This window comes from Anomaloglossus baeobatrachus, chromosome 5 (genome assembly GCF_048569485.1).
Source record: "Anomaloglossus baeobatrachus isolate aAnoBae1 chromosome 5, aAnoBae1.hap1, whole genome shotgun sequence".
NCBI lineage: Eukaryota > Metazoa > Chordata > Amphibia > Anura > Aromobatidae > Anomaloglossus > Anomaloglossus baeobatrachus.
In genome coordinates this window covers 181,603,293-181,627,572 of record NC_134357.1, presented here as the reverse complement: position 1 = coordinate 181,627,572, position 24,280 = coordinate 181,603,293, and the positions used below count along the sequence as shown (strand labels likewise).

General features: G+C 46.9%; 1 protein-coding gene across 2 annotated transcripts in view; it reads right to left on the bottom strand.

Moving 5' to 3' along the window:
* LOC142311030 (rap1 GTPase-GDP dissociation stimulator 1-like) overlaps positions 1-24,280 on the bottom strand; it is a 331,284-nt gene that overhangs the window by 276,271 nt on the left and 30,733 nt on the right. The gene's annotated exons all lie outside the window — the stretch shown is intronic.

Here is a 24,280-nt window from a genome sequence, read left to right as displayed (position 1 = left end):
CTGCCACACTCACGTGAAAATCACGCAAGTGCCGAGAGACACGTATTTCCCCTGCTTGTTGCGTGCAGGTAAGTACGTGTCTCTGGTACGTGCGGGCCACGTGTGTTCTATGTGTGCTATCCGCGATAGCACATGTAGAACCGGTAATTTACATACTCACGTGGTCCTTCCTGCTGTCCGCGCTGCTGTCCGTGGTGCTGATCCTCGGTCTCCAGCCCTCCCGTCTCCCCGCTGCTGCCAGGCAATGAAGTGAATATTAAATGAGAATAATGAGCGGCGGTCGGCAGAAAGTGACAGCAGCGGCAGAGACAAGAGGGCTGGAGAAGGTGCGTAAATGTTTTTTTTTTTGGATGCAGCGGTGGCCGCGGGTAACCTCAGTGACAGCTCAGCTGATCGCGCTACTCACCGCTGCTCCTCTCACCTCCACGCAGCAACTGAGGTGAGTAGCGCGATCAGCTGAGCTGTCACTGAGGTTACCCGCGGCCACCGCTGCATCCACCGCTGGATCCAGTGACAGCGGGTAACCTCAGTGACAGCTCAGCTGATCGCGCGGCTGTCTTCATTAGCTGTGTGGAGGTGACAGGAGCGGCTGTGTCTGCTGCAGCTCCGGTCACCTCCATGCAGCAACGCTGGACCATCCTGGAGTACGCCGGACATGGAGGGCTTTTTGGGGCTGATTAAAGTGGTTAACCAGGGTATATGTTTGTGTTTTTTATTTCTAATAAAGGATTTTTTCGGGCGTGTGTGTGTTTATTTACTGTAATTTACAGATTAATCATGGAAGGTGTCTCATAGATGCCTGACATGATTAATCTAGGACTTATTGGCAGCTATGGGCTGCCAATAACTCCTTATTACCCCGATTTGCCAACGCACCAGGGCAAATCAGGAAGAGTCGGGTACAGTCCCAGAACTGTCGCATCTAATGTATGCGGCAATTCTGGGCGGCTGTTGGCTGATATTGTTAGGCTGGGGGGCTCCCAAAAACGTGGAGCTCCCCATCCTGAGAATACCAGCCTTCAGCCGTATGGCTTTATCTGGCTGGTTTTAAAATTGGGGGGGACCGCACGCCGTTTGTTTTAATTATTTATTTCACTGCACAGTATAGACACGCCCACCGGCTGCTGTGATTGGGTGCAGTGTGACACCTGTCACTCAGCGTGGGGGCGTGTCTCACTGTAACCAATCATAGGCGCCGGTGGGCGGGGAAAGCAGGGAATACGAGATTGTTTAATGGGCGGCCGGCTTTTTCAAAACAGTAAAAGCCGCCGGAGCAGTGTGAATGCCGTGCAGAGCCGGGCCGGGGATCGGAGATCGGTGAGTATGAGAGAGGGGGTAAGAGGGATAGACTGACATGGACAGAGAGAGAGGGACAGAGATAGTGACCGACTGACAGAGATTAGTGAATGACAGACATTGTGAGGCGCTTCAGAACGCAGCTTTTCAGCTGCGCTCTGAAGCGGACCTTTTTTAAGCTACGGTACAGAGCGCACACCTGCGCACATAGCCTCAGACATCAAAATCGTATGAGGGATGTCACACGTTTCAATTGACTAGGTTCATACAACAAAACGTCCAATGTATGAGGAATAAACGACGTGTATGCGATCACCGTAGTTTCGTTCAATCTTGATCGCACGTAGGTGTCACACGCAAATACGTCACGAACGATGCAGGATGTGCGTCACTTACAACTTGACCCCGACGACGGATTGAAAGATTTATTGAAGCGTGTAAAGCAGGCATAAGTTTATCAGTTGGCAGTGGGCACCATTCAAGACCATTTTGACACATTAATGTGTGGGAAATATCATTCAAAACCAGTGCATCAGTTAAAGGGGCTTTCCTGGAAATAAGGAACATTGATAAAAGTAAATATAAATATTATAGACAAATGTATAAATACTATAAGTTATTTATGCTTGTTTTACCCGAAGACAATTATTAGGATTTTATAAACTGGTTGCCCTCATATTATTGAATATAGAACCCATTCTAAATATAACGGCATGGGTTGTGTCTTCTGTCATCACTGCTCATTATATATGAAGATAAACAGAAGTCTGCAGGAAGGAATGCCACTATATCACAGTTGAAAGATGACGTTTTTCTAACCAAGTTTATACAAGCACACAAACTTTGTTAGAAAATAATATTTTACACAGTGGTCTCCATCTTCTATTTCATAACTGAAATAACCTATCAACTATATCGATTTGACTACCTTAACACAGCTGACACACCCCAGGGCTAGGGTACTCGGTCCCGGGGCTTGAATCACAGGGACGTATCATGAGGGTGGCCGGTGCCCGGTTCCATGACCCTGGGGGTTGCTTAATAAAAAGGGGAATAAAAAGGGAAAAATAAAAATAAAATGTTTTTTTCTTGTGACGCCACTTGCGGTATGCAGCTATATGGGGAAAGCTGCCTCTGCAAAGTCTCACTGCTGGGACTGGTGGTATTAATTAGCTTGGATGTTATGGCTCTCCACAAGTAGAGCTAAGTCCCAGGGGAGAATGATGGTGGTTGTAGTATGGTGGAAGTTGGTGATGCAGAGCGGTAGGAAGAATTCAGACAATACAGGGGCTGCGATTTAACTTGTTCTTTGCTCACTGGTTCTGAGTAGCTGCAACCCGGCTGGTGCTGGTCTCTACCAATCTGGGCTTCAGGTAATCCGGTATTCCCTTGATCCCAGTGCCGGTGTGGTGACCTGGTGAGTTTTACTTCTATGCACCCGTCTGCAGTTGGTGGGTCCCCGTGGCCTGAAGCGTTTGGGGTCCCCACCTGTTGTCACAGTCCTGGCCCGTATGGCACGCAGCTTAAACCTCTCTTGAGTCGGAGCTCTGTCCCAGTTCCTGGGTTACCTCTTTGCTGCTGTGCCCCGGACACTAACGCTGGTGAGGAACCCTGATGATTCCCTCACCGGGCAGATTTATCAGGTGAGCTTGAAGCGTCTTCCTGAATTAGGGCTGTGCACCCCGCCAGTGCTCAGTCCCGTGAGTACTCACACCGTACTCTCCCGGATGATAGTACTTCTTTAGCCCAATAAGTCACTTTACACTCTTTGTCTGAGTGTCGACTTCTGACTGACCGTCCACAGACTGTCTGACTGTCTCCTGTCAAGATGTCCATCTCTTGTCCACTGCACTGAATAGCCCCTCCCCCTCCCAGGTTTCTGACTAGTGGATTGGATAAGTCCCGACCAATAGGTGGCCATCCATCATACCTGTCTCTAGCCTGTTACCCAATCTAGGAAAAAGGGCATGGATATGTGTGTTTGGTATTTACTGGCACTGGTCTTCCAGGAACCCGGAGATAGCACCGCACCTGTTACCGGGTGCAATACCCTGTGCCAGAAACAAGGAAGGAAGGAATTTGGACCCGGCACCAGTATCATAAAAAAATCTTTCAGTCCTTTATTGAAGAATTGTATTAAAAATCAGCCAAAAAACGCACTGTACAGGAATACCTTTACAGGATAAACGTCGGTGCGTTAAAGGACTGAAACTTTTTTATGATACTGGTGCCGGGTCCAAATTCCTTGCTTCCTTGCTTCTGCTATACCGGTGTGGACTGGCCGGTGGACCGCGAGCACCCTGGAACATTACATGGCGCTGATGAACAGGTGAGCTGAAAAAACTATTCCTGCAATACCCTGTGGCACCTGATGCCTCAGAAGCGCCACACATTCATTTGTCAGACCCACCATGGGTCTCCTGATCTGAACCCAAGCTGACCCATGCATAATAGTCCATACTCTGCCTCAGGCCGGGGACACCTAACCCTAAATTCTCTCATTTGAGAGAATCGAGTTGATTATGTTACTGACATTTCAATCGAACTTTGATCAGCTGGGTGTGATCCAATTCTCTCGGATGTGAGAAACAGAGCACACACTGTGAGGAGAACATGGAGACCAAAATGTAACCATCTTCTCCATTGTGACGATATGCATATTCCTGGCCAGGATCTTACTAGATGCATGCGGCCTTGCTTAATGCAAGTGTATTGAGTGAGGCCGGACCCATCTAGTTGGATGTCATCCAAGTCCAATCCAATGTTTTCCAAACAGACATAGAATTGAATGGGCGAGTGGCATGCAATTTGTGTGGCAAATTACAGCATGCTGTGATTTTTTTACTATGCTGAATCGGTATAAGAAAAAAAAGCAGATCAGAACTGGCCAATTACATATTATTAGTCAGAGTGTTATCCAATAAAAACTCAGATAGCACTCGTCTGATAACTAAGGTAGTTTGAGCGAGTTCTAAGGGCCCCCTCACATGTTCATATAAAAACCCGTACGTGAAAAAATGGTACCGGTTTTGGATTAGTGTGTCTTTGGTGTGTCATCTCTGTGTCCCCGTTTTTACCATCAGTGTTTTCCGGTATGGATAAAGAAAAAAGGAAATTACTAAGTTACTCCTTGCAATGTTAAATGTGACGCCCTGGCCTATCAGGTCGTCACAGGGTATTGTGCAATCTGCCCTCCCGCACAGTATCCACCCTCCTTGGTTAAAGGATCCCAGTCCTCTGATGTTGTTAACAACTAGTCCAATTAAAATCCTAGGAACACTTCCCACTTGAACCTATTAGACACACTATTGGGGGGCCTGAAGGGAATAGGGCCGCCCACATGGGGGGTTGGTGAGGAGAAAGTGAGAACAGTGACAGTTGAGAGTCGAGAGTTGAGAGTCTTGAGTGAAGGAGAGAGGAGGTGAAGTGGCTCTCGTGAGGAGAGGCCACGGAGGACAGCTCCTGTTAATTAGGTGGCAGACATTGGTCTGGGCCTGGTAGGAGCTGGAACCCGGTCGAAGGGGACAGTGTCAAGGGATACGGACTGCCGAGGAGGGCCGGCGGCGGCCTTGTGCTATCATTGGGCAGGGGCTAGGGCATGACGGGGTACATGGACCCTAGACTGGAAAGTAGTTTCACGCATTTCAATAATTTACCCAACGGGGTGAAGACTTCAAATGTCATCCCCAACCCGCTCCAAAATCGGGGTACTAGCGCACCGATGGGACTTTCCCACTACAGTCCAAAGAAATCCTATGCATGAACCCTGAAAGCAAGCTCACTCCGTTAGCCATACGGGTGAGCGGGACCCGGAGAGTTTCATACTAACGGCTCAAATCGAGACTAAGGTGCCAGGGATAGGGCCACAGACCAATAACAACACCAGGGGCATGGATCCAGGCGTGCTCCTCGCAGACTACGATGGTGCTCAGAACTTTGGTTTAAAAGCTGTCGGTGTGGTTATTCTGAGACTGAGTGAGTACATTGGAAACCCACTGCACCTATCCCCCACGGTACCCGAACACCATCCATCACCAACAGGCCCCGGGACACAAACCCCCTTCCCACAGAGGGGTTAAACATCCAGCTGTCGTACCATCGTCACCGGGCTCACCAACGGCAGCGGTGGTCCCTCACATTACCACGCACCATGGGTGGCGTCACAAACTTTCCAAAATCCTCCTGTACATATCTCCCCCTTTATTTTAATCGAGTGGCCGCACGACCTCCGGGTCCGGAGACCCCTCGAGCCACTCCGGATGCGAGCGGAGGCAGCCAAAGTGGCTGAGGGATTCGGACCGTCCCCACTCGCGGTGAGCACTACACAGCCGACTACCCCGTCCTTGGCGGATGCCGAGCTGCCCCCACCAACCCCGGCAGCGGAACCTTCAGTATGTCTACCAGAGCCTCCAGCTGCAGAGATTTAGAGCAAGGCCCTCATTCCAGCCACAACAGCGGTCCCCCAGACACCGGCCAGACCAGACCCAGCCGCATCACCGGGCCTGTCCTCTGAGGTGGAGCACCCAGACCCTGCAACCGTGGCTGTGGAGCAGTCGGTTAATCAGTCTACACCAGCGGGAGCTGAACCAAGATGTCTGCCTGTTCCGCTGCTGCGCGGCATCCTGACGGCTGTTGGGGCCATCAGAGTTCAAATCAAGCCAGATCCAGATAGGGAGCTGAGGCCGGACGCTGATGCCCCCTACTGGGAACGACAACCACACCAGCAACAGATGATGCAAGTGATGGCCACGCAAGAGCGACAATGGCAGGAGATGCTTGCCCGAACCTGGAGAGAAAAAGAGTACCAGAGGAAGGCCACCTTCCGTGTCCATGGGCCGCAGCACATAAGGTACGTCCGGCGGTTTCAGCCCGAGAAGGGATGGGGTTTTCTGTGGGAACAGAATCTCTCAGAGGAAGTGTTCGTCATCCGCCGAGATGTCGAGCAGCATCTCCCCAGTGGTCACCCAGGTCGAAACCTGGAGGCGGGAGAAGTAGTCAGCTACACCCGTTATTGGGGGGTGAACGGGGCTGGTACGCCTTAGATGTGAAGCAGCTCGCCATGGTCGACTAGCGAGTTGTACCAGCTGCCGCTGTTGATTACCAGCCTCCCAGTGAGCGTGAATAAGTGTTAAATGCTACAGTACTAACAGTTGCGATGCCATAGAATGTTAGGTGTCAGTGTTTGGTTTGTTATTTTCCACAGTTTGTTATTTTTCATATAGAAAATGTTAGTGAATCAACCAGTTTTTTAATGAAAAGAGTGAAAGTTACCTGATTTTCTAAAAAGGAAAAATTGCTAAAGTGTGTACATGGACTCCGTTCAGTTTTATATATTTTAAGTGAAAATGGACCACGGTCATAGGACTGGCGTGACCAACACAAACTTGTGTCTTGTATAATAGTTGCACCTCACTCGTCAAAAACACCACACTCGGGACCTTAACCCGGTCACGGACACTTTAGGTTTCCAGGGGGAACAGGTTGTTTGGGTGGCGGGTTATTGGGATCCGGGACGTGGGGACTGGATTGTTGCAGGAAGGGGCTGCAATGGAGTAGGTTGAGCCTCCGTTACTGGTAAAACCGGTAGCGTCCCACCGTTGGGCGACGAACTCTAAAGTGTTATTTTAGTAACGTTCAGAGCATTACCTCCCCTGTGTGGGATGGACCCGTTAAAATAAAGCATGTAAACTTATTTTCTTTTCAGTTCCAGCAAAACAAAATAAACCTCTGTCCTCCTGTAGCTCGCGGACGAGCTACGTTTAACCAAGGGGGAATGTGACGCCCTGGCCTATCAGGTCATCACAGGGTATTGTGCAATCTGCCCTCCCGCACAGTATCCACCTTCCTTGGTTAATGGATCCCAGTCCTCCGGTGTTGTTAACTAGTCCAATTAAAATCCTAGGAACACTTTCCTCTAAAACCTACCAGACACACTATTGGGGGCCTGAAGGGAATAGGGCCACCCACATGGGGGGTTGTTGAGGAGAAAGTGAGGACAGTGACAGTCGAGAGTTGAGAGTCGAGAGTGAAGGACAGAGGAGGTGAAGTGGCTCTCGTGAGGAGAGGCCATGGAGGAGAGCTCCTGTTTACTAGGTCGCAGATGTTGGTCTGGCCCTGGTAGGAGCTGGAACCCGGTCGAGGAGGGCAGCCGGCGGCCTTGAGCTATCACCGGGCAGGGGCTATGGCACGACGGGGTACGTGGACCCTAGGCTGGAAAGTAGCTTCATGCGTTCCAGTAATTTACCCGACGGGGTTGAAGACTTCAAGTGTCATCCCCAACCCACTCTAAAATCGGGGTACTAGCACACCGATGGGATAGGACTTTCCCACTACAGTCCAAAGAAATCCTGAACCCTGAGAGAAATCAGTGAACCCTGAGAGAAAGCTCGCTCCATTAGCCATACGGGTGAGCGGGACCCGGAGAGTTTCGTATTAAGGGGTCCAATTGAGACTAAGGTGCCAGGGATAGGGAAACAGACCAACAACACCAGGGGCACGGATCCAGGCATGCTCCCCGCAGACTACGATAGTGCTCAGAACTTTGGTTTACAAGCTGTCGGTGTGGTTATTCTGAGACTGAGTACATTGGAAACCCCCTGCACCTATCCCCCACGGCACCCGAACACCGTCCATCACCAACGGGCCCCGGGACACAAACCCCCTACCCATGGAGGGGTTAAACATCTGGCTGCAGCACCATCGTTACCAGGCTCCCCAACGGCAGCGGTGGTCCCTCACATTACCACGCACCATGTGTGGCGTCACGAACTTTCCAAAATCCCCCTGTACATATCTCCTCCCTTTCTTTTAATCGAGTGGCCGCGCGACCCCCAGGTCCGGAGACCCCTCGAGCCACCGCAGATCCGGATCCGAGCGGCGGCAGCAACCCGGCTGCTCGCCCGGGGGCATTACATTAAACATATACAGCACATGGATGGCACAAGGATTCCATCTGTGTGCTGTTCGTGTTTTTCACGGATCCATAGGCTTGTAGTTGCCCTTGTCATCCGTGTTGTCTGAAAAAAAACATGGATGTGTGAAGGAGACCTATCGCCGGTGTCACACTTGCCAGTGACTCGCTCGAGAATCGAGTCGCATCACCCGGGATGGTCTGCCACTTTCGAGACAGGAGCGTGCAGCTGCATGTATTTCTATGCAGCTGCAAGCTCCTGTCCAGAGAGTGGCAGGCTGGCATGGTGATGCGATTCGATTCTCACTCGAGTCACTCACAAGTGTGACACCAGCCTAAGCCTAAGACAGAGTGAAGGCACACACATTAGGTGGAGTAATGAGTAGAGTTGAGCGCGGTTCGCGGTTCGAGGTTCTCCAGTTCTAGGCTCGAGTGATTTTGGGGGCTGTTCGAGATCGAACTAGAACTCGAGCTTTTTGCAAAAGCTCGATAGTTCTAGATACGTTCGAGAACGGTTCTAGCAGCAAAAAGCAGGGCTTTTTACAGCTACAGTGTGCAGGAGCCATCGCTGGCAGCCTGCCAGAAGCTGGTAACCAAGATAAACATCGGGTATCCAAGCAAAGCGCTTTGGTTAGTAACCCGATGTTTATCCTAGTTACGTGCAGGAAGCCCACACTTCCCCGCTCAGCTCGCTCCGCCCCCTCCTGCCCGCGGCATGTACACATACATACATACATACACACACACACACACACACACTCTCTGCACACATGGCCCCGCTCGGCTTACCTGCGGTGATGAAGTCCCGCCATCCCGACCTCAGCGCTGTCACTGTCCTCCATGGCCGCCGCTTGTCACATCACCTCTCGCTTCCGACCCGAGACTGACTAGCGGTGACGTCACGGGCCTCTCGCGATACTTGGTGTGAAAGCGCCGGTCATTGAACTCAGTGACAGGGGCTGTCAGTGTGCTGGAGATCAGCGCAGGTAATGTACCTCGCTGACAGCAGCACTTGTCATGCCCTGCAGTGACCTGGGCTGACCCATTGATGTTAGCTCAGGTCACTGCACTGCTCTCCCAGCCAATGGGGAACATCCTGCTCTTCATTGACTGGGACAGTGTGGATCGTCATGGCAACCCCTTGGATTACACCAGACCTGGATTTGTTTTTCATTCTAATAAATTGGTTAAAGAGGGAATGTTTTGGGGAGTGTTTTTTCAAATAAAAATGTGTTTGTTGTCTATTTTTTTTATTACTGACTGGGTTGGTGATGTCGGGTATCTGATAGACGCCTGACCTCACCAACCCCAGGGCTTGATGCCAGGTGACATTACACATTTGGTATTAACCCCATATATTACCCCGTTTGCCACCGCACCAGGGCGCGGGATGAGCTGGGGCGAAGCACCAGGATTGGCGCATCTAATGGATGCGCCACTTCTGGGGCGGCTGCGGCCTGCTATTTTTAGGCTGGGGAGAGTCCAATAACCATGGACCTCCCTAGTCTGAGAATATCAGGCCCCAGCTGTCTGCTTTACCTTGGCTGGTGATCCAATTTTGGGGGACCCCTACGTGTTTTTTTTTTAATTTATTTAATTTAAAATAACAGTGTGGGGTGCCCTCAGTTTTGGATTACCAGCTAAGGTGAGGTTGCCAGGTGTGGTCTGCAGGCTGCAGCCGTCTGCTTTACCCTAGCTGGCTACAAAACTAGGGGGAACCCTACGTCATTTTTTTTTTCATTTTTTGGCTAAATACAAAGCTAAGCACCCCTTAGTGCCACATGAAAGGCACCAAAGGGTGCTCCACTTTTTCTCCACTTTTTCTCCATTTTTTCTCCACTTTTTCTACATTTTTTCTCCACTTTTTCTCAATTTTTTTCTCCATTTTTTTCTCCACTTTTTCTCCACTTTTTCTCCACTTTTTCTCCATTTTTTCTCCACTTTTTCTCCACTTTTTCTCCACTTATTCTCCCACTTTTTCTCCACTTTTTCTCCACTTTTTCTCCACTTTTTCTCCATTTTTTCTCCATTTTTTCTCCATTTTTTTCTCCATTTTTTCTCCACTTTTTCTCCATTTTTTCTCCACTTATTCTCCAATTTTTCTCCACTTTTTCTACACTTTTACTCCACTTTTTCTCCACTTTTTCACCATTTTTTTCTCCACTTTTTCTCCACTTTTTCTCCACTTTTTCTCCACTTTTTCTCCATTTTTTTTCTCCTTTTTTTCTCCACTTATTCTCCATTTTTTCTCCACTTATTCTCCACTTTTTCTCCACTTTTTCTCCACTTTTGCTCCACTTTTTCTCCACCTTTTCTCCATTTTTTTTCTCCTTTTTTTCTCCACTTTTTCTCCATTTTTTTTCTCCATTTTTTTCTCCACTTATTCTCCATTTTTTCTCCACTTATTCTCCACTTATTCTCCATTTTTTCTCCACTTTTTCTCCACTTTTTCTCCACTTTTTCTCCATTTTTTTCTCCATTTTTTCTCCACTTAGTCTCCATTTTTTCTCCACTTTTTCTCCACTTTTTCTCCACTTTTTCTCCACTTTTTCTACATTTTTTCTCCACTTTTTCTCCACTTTTTCTCCACTTTTTCTCCACTTTTTCTACATTTTTTCTCCACTTATTCTCCACTTATTCTCCACTTTTTCTACACTTTTTCTACACTTTTTCTCCACTTGTTCTCCACTTGTTCTCCACTTGTTCTCCACTTGTTCTCCACTTTTTCTCCACTTTTTCTCAATTTTTTCTCCACTTTTTCTCCACTTTTTCTCCATTTTTTCTCCATTTTATCTCCACTTTTCTCCGTTCTTTTTCTATGGTCGGTCTACCCATTAGCTCTGCCATGCATACTGTAGCTCTACACCTACTGCACATGTTACTTTATGATTGACATCTCTTTCGTACCAGAGCTGTCTAAGCCTACTCTGACCCCATATTTGTCATTACTATATTGTCCTTGTACTGTATTATGACATTTGTATCATGTGTTTCATTTCTTGCTGTGTTGCAATTTTTTTGCTGCATCCCAATTGTACCTCTACATTGTTCGAGTTTATGTTATTGTTCTCTCACTCTTATGTGATACTGATTATTGTCATTTTTCATGATTACATGCAGATAAGTCCAATCTGACGAAGGCTCAGGTCGAAACGTCATTTGTAACTTGTTTTGGACAAAAACATATATGCTTATGAAAAAATTTTTTTTCTTAATACGGACCAATAAAGAGTGATTTTGCATTACTATCCGTTGTGACTTACTGACTTAGTCTGGGAGATTTAGAGTGCCGAGGTTACTCACTAATTTTATCTATTATTACCTCTGAGCACCTATATACCAGTGAGCAGAGCTTCCTCTACAGTAGTTCTCCTGATTAGGCATGCCCTTACCTCATGAGCAGGGCATTGCAGCTTTGGTAGCAACCATTACGACATGGACTCTGCTGCTGTGGACCCGAGAAGAGTGAGTGCAGATTCATTGCACCCACACTCCTCACATGAAGGGTCCGCACTCCTAGAAAATGGGGGATACGTTCCCCGAGTGTCTCCCCCCCCATATTCTAGACGGTCCAGAGTCGTCGTGGGACCCCTTTATTTCTTTTTCTTACAATAAATTGGTGAAAGAGGACATGTTTTGGTAACTGTTTTTTCAAATAAATTTCTTTTGTCGATTTTTTTTTTTTTTTTTTTTTTTTTTTTTTTGTTAGTACTGACAGTTTATGATGTTGGGTATCTAATAGACGCCATGACATCACAAACTGCTGGGCTTGATCTCAGGTTACTTTACAGCTAGTATCAACCCGATTTATTACCCAGTTTGTCACTGCACCAGGGCACGGGATGAGCTGGGGTGAAGCGCCAGGATTGGCGCATCTAGTAGATGCGCCACATCTGGGGTGCCTGCGGCCTGCTATTTTTAGGCTGTGAAGGCCCAATAACTATGGACCTTCCCACCCTGAGAATACCAGACCACAGCTGTCCGCTTTACCTTGGCTGGTGATCCAATTTGGGAGGGACCCTACTTTTATTGTGTAATTATTAATATTTATAAAATAATTATAAAAAAGAGCCTGAGGGGACCTCCACATTGGATCCCCAACCACGGTAAAGCTGCCAGCTGTGGTTTTCAGGCTACAGCCGTCTGCTTTACCCTAGCTGGCTATCAAAATGGGGGGACCCAACGTCATTTTTTTTTTAACTATTTTTTAAATAGAAAAAATTAATGGGCTTCCCTGTATTTTGATTGCCAACCAAGGTAACGGCAGGCAGATGGGGGTGGCAACCCATAGCTGTCTGCTTTATCTGTGCTGAGAATCAAAAATACTGCGGAGCGCTACGTCATTTTTTTAAAGATTTATTTTTACAGCACTGTGATGTCCAGCAATCAAAATACAGGGAAGCCCATTTTGTTTTTAGTTATTTAAATAAATAATTAAAAAAAATATATATGGGCTCCCGCTGCATTTTTTGTATTGCTAGCTAAGGGTAATCCAAGCAGCTACTGGCTGCTAACCCCCACTGCTTGGTGTTACCTTCACTGGCAATGGAAAATCTAGGGAAGCATTTTTTATTTTTTTTGCCAAAAAAACTACAAAAAAAGGACGTGAGCTTCGCCATTTTTTTGTATGCTAGCCAGGTATAGCAGGCAGGTGCTGGAAGAGTTGGATACAGCGCCAGAAGATGGCGCTTCTATGAAAATGCCATTTTCTGAGGCGGCTGCAGACTGCAATTCGCAGCAGTGGGGCCCAGAAAGCTCAGGCCAACCTGTGCTGCGGATTCTAATCTCCAGCTGCCTAGTTGTACCTGGCTGGACACAAAAATGGGGCGAAGCCTACGTCATTTGTTTTCTAATTATTTCATGAAATTCATGAAATAATAAAAAAAGGGCTTCCCTTTATTTTTGGTTCCCAGCCGGGTACAAATAGGCAACTGGGGGTTGGGGGCAGCCGTACCTGCCTGCTGTACCTGGCTAGTATACAAAAACATGGCGAAGCCCACATAATTTTTTCAGGGGGCAAAAAACTTCTGCATACAGTCCTGGATGGAGTATGCTGAGCCTTGTAGTTCTGCAGCTGCTGTCTGTCTGTATGGAGAAGAGCAGACAGCAGCTGCAGAACTACAAGGCTCAGCATACTCCATCCAGGACTGTATGCAGAATTTTTTTGCCCACCAAAAAAATGACGTGGGCTTCGCCATATTTTTGTATGCTAGCCAGGTACAGCAGGCAGCCACGGGCTGCCTCCAACCCCCAGTTGCCTATTTGTACCCGGCTGGGAACCAAAAATATAGGGAAGCCCGTTTTTTTTTAATTATTTCACTTATTTCATGAAATAATTAAAAAACAAATGACGTGGGCTTCGCCCCATTTTTGTGTCCAGCCGGGTACAACTAGGCAGCTGGGGATTGGAATCCGCAGCACAGGTTAGCCCGAGGTTTCTGGGCGCCTCTGCTGTGGATTTCAGTCTGCAGCCGTCCCAGAAAATGGCGCTCTCATAGAAGCGCCATCATCTGGCGCTGTATCCAACTCTTCCAACAGCCCTGGAGCCGGGTGGCTTGTTGGGTAATCATGAGTTAATACTGGCTTTGTTTTACTAGCCAGTATTAAGCCAGAGATTCTTAATGTCAGGCACGTTTGACCCGGCCATTAAGAATCTCCAATAAAGGGTTAAAAAAAAACACCACACAGAGAAAAAATACTTTAATAGAAATAAATACACAGACACATTAGAGACTCCATCTTTATTACCCCCTGTCAGCCCTCCACGATCCTGCTCTTCTGTCTTCTTTCTTTCTAGTGTAGTAGTAGTAGTGACGATTGTAGTGAGGATGAGGTGCACCAGCCCATCACTTGGGGCTGGGGAACCTCATCCTCACTACAATCCTCACTAGTGTAGTAGTAGTGACGATTATAGTGAGGATGATGTGCACCAGCTCATCACTTGGGGCTGGGGAACCTCATCCTCAGTACAATCCTCACTACAATCCTCACTAGTGTAGTAGTAGTGACGATTATAGTGAGGATGAGGTTCACCAGCCCATCACTTGGGGCTGGGGAACCTCATCCTCACTACAATGCTCACTACAATCCTCACTAGTGTAGTAGTAGTGACGATTATAGTGAGGATGATGTGCACCAGCTCATCACTTGGGGCTGGGCAACCTCATCCTCAGTACAATCCTCACTACAATCCTCACTAGTGTAGTAGTAGTAGTGACAATTGTAGTGAGGATGAGGTTCACCAGCTCATCACTTGGGGCTGGGGAACCTCATCCTCAGTACAATCCTCACTACAATCGGGAAGCAGCGTGCAGCCTTCACTCCGTGAGTGATCAGTGCTGGCTGTCAGCGGTAACAGCGGTAACGCTGACAGACACGTTACCATAGCAACGGTGCTCTCGGAGCCGCGGTTAGCGGTGACGTCACCGCTAACTGCGTTGCTATGGCAACGGTGATCTCCGTTAATGACCGGCTGTGTCAGCCGGTCCCTAACGGAACGGGGAGTCGACCGTGTGCTAGAGCATGTCGCCGGTACACGGCGATACACATATGTGCACCGTGTACCGGAGAGATGCACTCGCAGGTCCTACATGACGCGTCAGTCATGTGACCAGTTTGTAGCCAATGAGATAATAGCCACGTGACTGGTCACATGGCTATATTGACGTCACGATAGGTCTTGCATCTCTGCTGGCAGTGCCGTCACCGGGAGGATTCAGCGATCATCGGATGGAATAGCGGCAGGAGACAGAGTGCAGAAGGGATCGCGAGGACCGGTAAGTGTTATGGCAATGTTTATTAACTGTTTGTGTACATTTATAATGCATTTTTATGTGTTTGTGATTGCCTCCCATTATAGCCTATTGGCTCGAGTTCGGTTCGTCGAACGTTCGACGAGCCGAACTCGAACGGGACCTCCGTTCGGCGAACCGACCTCGAGCCGAACCGGGACCGGTTCGCTCATCTCTAGTAATGAGGGATAAGAGACATTGGTTCTTGGGGGACATGTTTACCTGAGTATGTGCTTTGTATGTACTATATAATACACCATACATCCTTTAACCCCTTCACGACCTTTGACGGAAAGATCCGTCATGGTGCTCTGGTACTTAAAGACCCATGACAGATCTTTCCATTATGGCGAAATCGCGGCACCGGAGCCCCGGTGACAGTGATCGGTTCACACAAACTGCAGATTCGGGGAGGAGGGGACCTGTACCTGACCTCAGGAGGGGTGGTGCCTCCTCCCCGGACCTACGGAGGCTGTGATTGGTTTAGCGTCGTTCGTCAGCCAATCACAACCACTGTAATGTTTCAGCCATTGAAAGTGGTTGAAACATTGAAATCCAGCCCTGACCAGTGCAGCTGTAGCACTGACCATTGGCTCGAGCTGGGTGAGCTCAGCTGGATCACCCTCCCCCTGCTCCAGCAGCTCTGATTGGAGAGACCGGCCTTGTGACCGATCTCTCCAATCACAGTGGACCTGTTGCCGGTGACCGCCCCCCTCACCTTCACTTGTCGGTCCTGCAGCACGCCAGTACAGTGAGTGTATATACAGTGCAATGGCAGGGCGACAAGCTCCGGTCCCATGCTGTTATGTGACCGGAGCATGGGACCCGGAAGTTGCCGCACTGCCATTGTACTGTATCAAACCAGCGAAAAGCCTCCCGATCCGCCGCCGCCACCCTCCTCCATCTGCCACCGCTCTCCCCAATCTGCTGCCTGCACCCCCACCTCTCACCCCCGTGATAGGCTGCCCACCCCCTCCCCCTCGTGATGTGCTGCCCGCCCCCTTCCCTCCGTTATGTGCTGCCCGCCCCTCCGCTCCGTTATGTGCTGCCCGCCCGTGATGTGTGCTCCCTCACCTGTCACTCCCATGATGTGTGCTCCCTCACCTGTCACCCCCGTGATGTGTGCTCCCTCACCTGTCACCCCCGTGATGTGTGCTCCCTCACCTGTCACCCCCGTGATGTGTGCTCCCTCACCTGTCACCCCCGTGATGTGTGCTCCCTCACCTGTCACCCCCGTGATGTGTGCTCCCTCACCTGTCACCCCCGTGATGTGTGCTCCCTCACCTGTCACCCCCGTGATGTATGCTCCCTCACCTGTCACCCCGTGATGTGTGCTCCCTCACCTGTCACCCCCGTGATGTGTGCTCCCTCACCTGTCACCCCCGTGATGTGTGCTCCCTCACCTGTCACCCCCGTGATGTGTGCTCCCTCACCTGTCACCCCCGTGATGTGTGCTCCCTCACCTGTCACCCCCGTGATCTGTGCTCCCTCACCTGTCACCCCGTGATGTGTGCTCCCTCACCTGTCACCCCGTGATCTGCTGTTCGCTCTCCCCCACCTCTCACCCCCGTGATCTGTGCTCTGCTCACCTGTCACCTCCATGATCTGCTGCCCTCTCTCCGCTCACCTGTCACCCCTGTGATTTGCGCTCCCTCTCCCACCTCTCACTCTCCCCGATCTGCTGGCTCCTTCATCTCCTTTGATCCTACTGCCTAGATCCATCCTGTAAGGTAACTATCCCCAATCTCACCTCCCACTCCCACTCCCCTTCCCCACCATCTCCCCCTTCCCCCCCATCCTCCGCCGCTCCTGCATCCACTGCGCCCTCTCCCATCCACCGCCACCCTACCCCAGCCGCCGCTGTCTCACAATGCACAGATGCTCCTTTTATATGCCGCTGCCCCCCCATCTGCCGCCCCCATCTGCCGCCCCCCACCATCTGCCACTGTTCTGATCCATCCATCCAGTATTGTTCGTGGCTCTTTTCTAACTATCCCCAATCGCATCTCCCACTCCCCCCCCCCTCCTCCCGCACCTGCTTGCCGCCAAATGCTGATCAGCTACGTGATTAGCTGATCAGGTACGAAATTGTTGCTTGAGTTTTTGCTTTTTTTTTTTTTGCACCCCAAATATAAAAAAAAAAAAAAAAAGACAAAACTTGAACAATTAGGTACCTGATCAGCAATCGTCCTGCAGTTGTACTCGACTTTGGGCAGGACTTCTTTTCTCCATCCCACCTAGTCCCCCCCCCTTTTTGCAGAACATCCGTGCGTGCGCCTTGAATTTTTTTTTTTTTATGCCATGGGGGTCTAGTTTCCAAAATGGGGACACATGTGGGGGAGCTCCACTGTTTTGGCACCTCAGGGGGTCTCCAAACACAACATGGAATACGCTAATTATCCCAGACCATTTTTGCGTTTGAAAAGTCAAATGACGCTCCTTGCATTCCGAGCCCTGCTGTGCGCCCAAACATTTGATTTCCACCACATATGAGGTATCTGTGTACTCAAGAGAAATTTCACCATACATTTTATGGTGCAAATTTTCCTGATACCTTTGTGAAAACAAAAGCTACCTAGTTGAAATAACAATTTTGTGGTAAAACATTTTTTTTTTAATTTTCACGGCTCAACTTTGTTAACTTTTGTGAATCCCTTAGAGGTTCAAAGTGCTCCATAAACATCTAGATAAATTCCATGAGGGGTCTAGTTTCCAAAATGGGTTCACATGTGGGGGTGCTCCACTGTTTCGGCACCTCAGGGGCTCTCCAAACGCAACATTGTGCGGCTATCGATTCCAGCTAATTTTCTGTTCAAAAAGTCAAATGACGCTCCTTCCCTTCCAAGTCCTGCCATGCGCCCAAACAGTGGTTTTTTGCCACATATGAGGTATCTGCGTGCTCAGATGAAATTGCCCAACACATTTTGGGTGTTCATTTAATCCTGTTACCCTTGTGAATATGCAATATTTGAGGCTAAATTAACAATTTTGTGGCAAAATGTAAAATGTTCATTTTTTTCCGTCCACATTGCTTTAATTATTGTGAAGCAACTGAAGGGTTAATAACCTTCTTGAATGTGGTTTTTAGTAGCCTGAGGGGTGCCGTTTTTGGAATGGTGTCATTTTTGGGTGTTTTGTGTCATGTAGACCTTTCAAAATCGCTTCAAATGTGATGTGGTCCGATGTGGTCCCTAAAAAAAGTGGCTTTGTAAATTTTGTTGTAAAAATGAGAAATTGCTTATAAATTTTGAACCCCTATAACTTCCTTTAAATTTTTTTTTTTCCCAAAATTGTTCTGATGTAAAGTAGACATGTGGGAAATGTTATTTATTATTTTGTGTCATATATCTCGTTGGTTTTAGAGCATAAAAATTAAAAGTTTGAAAATTACAAAATGTTAAAAACTTTAGTGAAATTTACGTTTTTTTTTCACAAAGAAACGCAAAAAATATCGGCCTAAATTTACCACTAACATGAAGCCCAATATGTCACGAAAAAAACAATCTCAGAATCACCGGGATCCGCTGAAGCGTTCCAGAGTTATAACCTCATAAAGTGACACTGGTCAAAATTGCAAAAAGTGGCCTGGTCTTTAGGGTTAAAATAGGCTGGGGGCTGAAGGGGTTAAGGGTATGTGCACACATTGTTTATGAGAAGAAACTGAAACCTGGAGGAGGAAATGTTTGTATATCACAGCCGAGAGACCTCATTTCCTAAGAATATGTTCACACCCTGCATTTTTTGCAACGTTTTTTCTCTGCATGTTTTTCAAAGCTAAACCCCCCCCCCCAAACACTGCACTTTCCAGTAACAGCAAGGTAATAGAGGGTTATAAAATCTCATCCACAGGCTGATTATTTTTTCTTTCATATTTGACCCATCAAAGCGGTTTTTCAAATCTGCAGCATGTGTTTTTGCAGCATTTTTCACCCATTCAGAGGATGTAAAAAAGTGTCAAAATCACATGATTTTATGCAGCATTTTTCTTGCCAATAGTTTGGCTTTTGATGCTGAAAAATCTTCTAGAAAAACTCAATGGCCAAAGAAGGCAAGGGACATAACCTGTCCTGCTATGTGTAAGGCCCCCTTCACATGTACGTGCCTCCGGTACGTGTTTGCCAGTTTTCTCACGTACCGGAGACACGTACACACGTAAACCTAGGTATTCCTATGGTTTTGGACACATGTAAGTATTTGTGCATGGAATGTGTGTGCGTTCCGTACTTACGTGTGTCCGTGTGTTTCTCACGCCGACATGTCCGTTTTCTCTCCGGCATCACAGGTGTCACACGGAACGCAAACGTGTCACACGTAACACACACTGACCACACGGATGTGTTCCGTGTGACACGCACCGGAGAGAAGCCATGTGTCTGTGAGGAAAAAAAACCCCAAAACATTACTCACCTTCTCCTGCCCTTCTGTCTCTGCCGCTGCTGTCACTTGCTGCCGACACCCGCTCATTATGCTAATTGAATATTCATTTCACTGTGGCCAGAAGCAGCAGCAGCAGGGAGTCAGCAGGACCGGAGACCAAAGATCAGCACCACGGACAGCGACACCAGGGACAGGTGAATAGAAAGTTCCCGTTCTCCGTGTTTTATCACGGATAACACACGGAGAACACACGTAGCCCATAAACACGGGTCACAGAGGACAAAACGCACCTCTGACACGTCCGTGAAAAACGTGCGTGGTTTTTCACAGACGTGTGAAAGAGTCCTAAGATGGGTTTTGTGCTCAGCAATGTGACTGCAGTTATTTTAAGGATCCAAATAATTGCACGGTAAGCAAGATGAGCATCATTTTCTTTATTACCCATAGAGTTGAGCGAGTACCTAACTATTCGTACTCAGTATATTCATAATGAGTACTTTCTAATACTTGTGTATTCATTCCGAATAGCGTGTGCAATTATAGTCAATGGGCAATACTTGAAAAGTAACAAGTAACCGAAAGCCGTATTATTCGTGCGAGTAGCGAATAGTGCAGAATTTGGGTTACTCGTTACTTTGAAAGTTTTTACCCATTGATTTGCATTGCACACATTATTCGGAATGAATACACGAGTGTTAGAGAGTACTCGTTATGAGTATAGTGAGTACGAATAGTTAGGTACTCGCTCATCTCTAATTTCCCAGAGAAACCCTTTCAAGGGTTTCCAAGGATTTACATTGATGTGTATCCCAAGTGTATGCCATGAATATATAATTGGTGGCTTCTGACTGCTCTGACTCCTAAAATCATGGAACAGAAGGGCGTTTGTAGCCATGCAGAGCAGCTGTTCTCTGACTGCTCTGAAGTATGTTATGTAGCAGTGAACTTTTTGATCCAAGACTTTGGCACCCAATGCCGTCCAATGCCAGTACCAATACTTTAATCATGGGCTTGACAAGATATAATAACAATAATAACCTACAGAAGAATAATAATATCCCATATATGACACTGTCCTTCCTATTCAATATTAGCAGTGGTGGCATACGTTACAGTTTGCACGCATTTATTACCAATTTAATATATTCTATACTCATGTATTTGACATTAAATCAATTTCAATTGGTAGAATAATTGTCACTTACCCACATCAGTATTTCTCTGAATTGATTCCCTTGTAAATCTTTAGAATAATGTTACTTAAGTAAAAACTAGTACGGTAGCAGCTGTTTTTAAGACTTTTCTGATGTATGGGATCCTAAAAATTACCTGCAATTGCAATATAATATAATAATACACTATACCAGTCATGTATTTATTTTTCCTACATTATTTCCGCTGTAGTGTAATTCTATCCCTCCATCTAATATTTATATGCCTGTCAGGCTTGTGGTTTAATCTCATGTTCTCCTTCTTACAGTAAAAAGGCTGGAGCAAAGATATTACTCATTTTCATTGCCTGGACATCTGTATCATCCATAAACGTACGAACACGAAGAAGCGAATAATGGAAAAATGCAGATCCCAAAATGCTGGAAATGGAAAATAAAGTATACAGCTTATATTATCGATGTCTAGAAACAATTACGTGGGTGTATTTCCCTAATCTTTTCAGAAGGTCAGCCCAACAGTGTAATAAAATATTAGCAATATTATCTGTATCCACAAAGAGTCACTCTTGGGATATACATTGCATGGCTCTCCCTTCCTTTGACACCTAAGGTGACCAGACATTGAGAATTGAAAAATTATCTAAAAAAAGCACAAAAAACTATTGGAAGTAAATATTAGAAACTTTTAAAGGGGTTGTCCACTATTCCACATGTTTCCCCCAAGTAAAATTATAAAGCATATACTCACTTCCCATACCTGCACCCTTCCAGCAGTATTTGGTATCGAGGTGCCAGGGCTCACGTTGGGTTATAATGTCATGTGAGCCCTGTATCCAATCAGTGCCAGCCTTCTTCTACTCTCCTTAGGATCAAACGAGTTAATCAACAGGAAATGAGCACTATGACTGCGCTCACTTACTGTTGATTGTTTGTTTGGTCCTAAGGCGGGGAGAAGAAAGCTGGCACCGATTGGATATAGGGCTTACATGATGTTATAACCCTACATGAGCCCTGGCACCTTAATCCCAATGGAATGTGAGTATAGGTTTTATTATTTTCTTAAAATATTTTACCTGGGGGAAACATGTGGAAATAGACCAAAGGCACTAACCCATAAAATGAATACTTTTTTTGTCAGTAAGTAACTCACAATCGAACAGACAATCGGTGCTTTGTGTGATCAATACACACTGGATACAGAAGGTGTTCTGGGTTCTAGGGACGTGCAGTGGTGTAGTCACAGATCAAACGTAGTTCTCCAAATCAAGGGAGAGAACGGGATACTAACTGTCCCTCCATATACACGATGCCTAACAATGTGGCTTTAAGTACCCTAGGTGGATTGGTGCCCCCATTCAATGATGGCTGTCCCTTATAGACCCTGTCTATAATAATGTTTTATTTCTACAGCGCCAACATATTCCACAGCGCTTTACAATTCAGAGGGGACATGTACAGACAATATGAGACAATACAAAATAACAAAATTAAGATACCAGGAGTGAGTATCCTGCTCGTAAGCTTACATTCTATGAGGAAATAGGGGAGGCAAAATAGGTGAATGGGGGGAGAAAAGCTTGTTATATATGGTCTAGCCATCGATTTAGTAGGGTATTCAAAACCAGCTACATGAACCTGTCAGCGGCCAGAATTTATACAGGTACAGGGGACAAGAATTGGAATTAAATTTTTATGAAGGGCAGAAAGGGACTAGATTAGATCAGGGCAGTGAGGTGATAGGCTAATCTAAACAAAAATACCTTGAATATACCCACTACCAACCTCAGTAAAGTTCAAAGTGCAGTTGGATAAAAACACATAAACATGCATCCACACCAATGAAGGGAATTGAAGATACTTTGCATGAAAAAAACCCCTGATAGAGAAGAAACATGTGGAATCAGAAGGGGTTGTCCTAGCAGATGACAACCCCTTTAAAGCCTACATCAAGAGTGTCCTTTAGGGACAAGGTTTGATGACTTTATACAAAACTCTCTGCTGTTTTTAGGGAATTAAAAAATATCTCTGGCGGGGTGTGAGATAATTATGAGCTCAAAATATGTGTCCTGGTAATTTTACTGTACCACATAACACCAAATGAATAGGCTCTAATATGCATTTCTGAGACCAGAGCCTTACTGTTAGGGTTTACTGCTGTGTCTTTTCTATTATAGAGTAAATAGTGGAAGAGACAACATGTTTTACTGTATTTAGTCGTTACTCAAGGTTCTGTGGGTCCATCAGAGGGAATTGGTCTTAAAATCCACCATCCAGCTATACACATGCATGTTTCTTATTCACTCATATGTGAGCAAACTCCTAAAAGTAGTGGTAAACTATTGTCTCCCAGGTTGGCTTCTGTAGTGACCTGGTCCAGATTGTGTCTGTTTCTTTAAGTACATTTACTTATATGTAATATTATGTTATATGTTATAAGTAAAGCATTTTTCATTTGCTGTGTTCTAGCACCATCTACTGGTGAAAACTGTAGGAATCTGAAGTGTGCATTGGGTGTTTTCCTATTGGCCAGTTCTTGGTCACATGGTTCAATAGGTGTAGCTATTCTCCAGCCTCTGTCTGGAAAGAACTGGAATGTTCTGGTTCTGGCTGAGTCTCCTCTGAGGGAAGACATTATGTGGAGTTTCTCTTCACCACAAGACTCCTCCTAGGTCCGAGGCCTAGAATTTCACCATTTTCTGATTTTTACAGCCAATATACTGAAGGCTTCCTATCCTGAATCCTCACTGGCCAGATATACATCTCTTCAGACAGTAGGGCATACTGAGTATATACCAGATCCTACTGCACGCAGATTGGGGAAGTTTGAGGGTCTCCCACCCCACTGCAATATTAGTGGCTTGCATGCCATTGTCCACGCACCAGCCGTCCGGTCCCCGTAGCTCGCTGGGCAACTTTCTACATTTGCTTACAAGTACTGCATGTGTCTTAACTAGCAGTGAAATCAACCCCAGGACTCCAGGTCTGTACAATCTTATTACTGTATCATATCTACCCTCTAAGCTCAAGAGACTCTGAACCTGCTAATAGCATATCAGAATTAAATCTGAAACAAATCGTGCTCTTAAAAGCTCCAGAACCCTAATTGCACTTCAGCATTCAACTCCAAGCTGTATTTGCCGTGGCCTACCCACAAAAGACTGAAACATACAGTATATTTCATGTTATTTTCCTTTGTTCCCGCTGTATTAAAGCAACTGTTATCCCCAAGACCGTGTCTGTGGACTGTCCATCAGCTGTGGATACTGTGTGAGGGTGGATAGCAGGGAACATCAGGGCCTGGTAGACCACCCAGGGAACACGGCCCCTGCAACCTTGTGCCAGAACAGCAACTGTGACATATAGAACCTTTGAGGTCCTCTGTCCCTGGGCCCTTATGTAAGGGGTAGTCGGAGCCCTGGTAGTGAAGGAGCGTTTTTTCCCCCCCTGAAGACGCCACAGTAGTATGGTGGCAAATTGTAAATGTTGATGGTAAAATGTTACCTGTCATAAACTGTTTCCCCACTAGGAGCCAGTGTAGAGCAGTGGTTCCCCTGGTAACAGTGGCAGGGAAGAAGGGGCAGGGCAGCCTAGGTGGGGAAGGAAGGGTTCTGAATGCAGAGTCCAGTGTGCAGTGAGATGTGACTGGAGAAAGAAGTCTGAGGTGACGGGGCAGAGTGTGGAAGTGGTGCAGTGGCAGAAGAAGTGGAAGAGTCAAGACTAGTCCCAAAGCCGGT